General features: G+C 35.6%; 1 pseudogene; it reads right to left on the bottom strand.

Annotated features, from left to right (window-relative positions):
* Nucleotides 1-623: 623 nt before the first annotated feature.
* Nucleotides 624-700, bottom strand: LOC129763786 (U4 spliceosomal RNA; annotated as a pseudogene).
* Nucleotides 701-1766: the final 1066 nt, after the last annotated feature.

Raw genomic sequence — 1766 nt, 5'->3', positions numbered from 1 at the left:
ATGCCTTAGAATATGACTAATCATAAGAATAAGACAATGGAAATAAATCACAAACCATAGCTATCCAATAAACATAAAGCAACATCATGATTTCATTTGTATTTTACCTCAAAATATCACGAAATCATAAGTATTTTTAACGTGTTTTTTGTTTCTTCCTCATAAACTTCATATTCAATGTAATCAATGACGATATAATTTTTTTGTTTACCGATCCACATATACATTATCTACCATTCCACTGTGTAATGTGTCACATTGATATTCATTTTCGCTTAGAAAGTTGAATTACCTGAAGCTAATTTTCTTTTTTTGTTCGTTACAAACCGTTTGACGGTTATGAGTACATATAACAAACGGCATTTTTCAGCGCTACTACTTGGAGTTTCAAAAGAGTTAAAATAACAGATTTCTGAACAATGAAAAGAATTACATTTGAAAAAACAACTGTTCTGAACAGTCACAGTCCTACGTTAAACTTCCGTCCGTGTCCCTAGGCTCAGACCCTTCTACTTTTTTTTGTATTGAAATTACCTGCTTCATTTTCTAAAAAAAACTATGGATGGGTTACACCTATGATATAACCGCAAGGTTGACGTAGGACTGCCGTTGGCTTAGTAATCATTTGTGTTTTTTCAATTAGCAATAATCGCACCTCGGATGTTCCTCATTGGGTACGATATCGCTGCTGCGCAGAGCTATCTTTTGTATGTATTGATTAAATTATTTATTAAACTAGTAAATGAATGAAACAATTTACGAATTCAATTGCAAACAAATCCCAATTTAGGTCAATTCATGCATTATGGTAGTAGTTATCGCAGCAAATAGTTATTAACATTTTGCCTAATCATCAAACGGTATGCGTAGAAGTTGTATCCGCTGCCAAGATCTGCAATGCCGATTTTCCCAACTTGCCAACTTCCCAATTTGCAAAAATACAAGCGAGTACAAAAGTACTCCCAGCTTGCATCTCATTTGCAAAGCCAATTACCCACGCTCCATGGTTTTGAAATCCGTGTTAGGGATATATTCCGATTTACAGAAACGCAAACGAGTAAAAAGTACCCACAACTTGCATCTATTTTGCAATGTCAGTTTCCCCAGGATCCATGGTTTTAAAATCTGTGTTAGAGAAATTTGTAAAAACGCAAACGAGTACAAAAGTACCCGCTGCTTGCATCTATTTTGCCATGCCGATTTTCCTAGGCTCCATGGTTTAGAAGTCTGTGTTAGGGAAACATCCATTCATTCCAACGATGGTATCTCAATCGTTAAGCAATCATAACTGAGTGGATTTCCGAGCGACACTCGCTTTTATACCGATTAGTGTGATTTCAATAGCCTGTTTTGAAAACAATTTTAAGGCAATTGAAACAAGTTTTTGGTTCAAAAAGTATCGAGCATAGAACGCGTAGACATTTTATCTTTCGAATGAAGTGTATATCATATCATTTCGTTCAGTTGTTTAGGAGCTGTTAACGCTCAAAATCTCGTTCTCCGGCGTAACGCTTTCGTTTTCGAAACTTTGAACTTACACCCCAGTATAGAAATGAAAGTCGTAGTCCTACGCAAAAAAAATCCTAGCCAGTGTTCTTCTCTTATCCTTAAGGAGCAACACGGGAAGATGGAAATTTTTGTTGCTCTCTCATGTATTTTTTGATTTAATCTTATTATCATAAGGAGACTCGGAAAAACTCTGAACCGGATTTTTAGGAATTTTTCCGAAAAATCAATCGGCGAATGGATAACCAATTTTCGGCGAA

Source organism: Toxorhynchites rutilus, chromosome 1 (assembly GCF_029784135.1).
Source record: "Toxorhynchites rutilus septentrionalis strain SRP chromosome 1, ASM2978413v1, whole genome shotgun sequence".
Lineage (NCBI taxonomy): Eukaryota > Metazoa > Arthropoda > Insecta > Diptera > Culicidae > Toxorhynchites > Toxorhynchites rutilus.
This window is presented reverse-complemented; position numbering and strand designations above follow the sequence as displayed.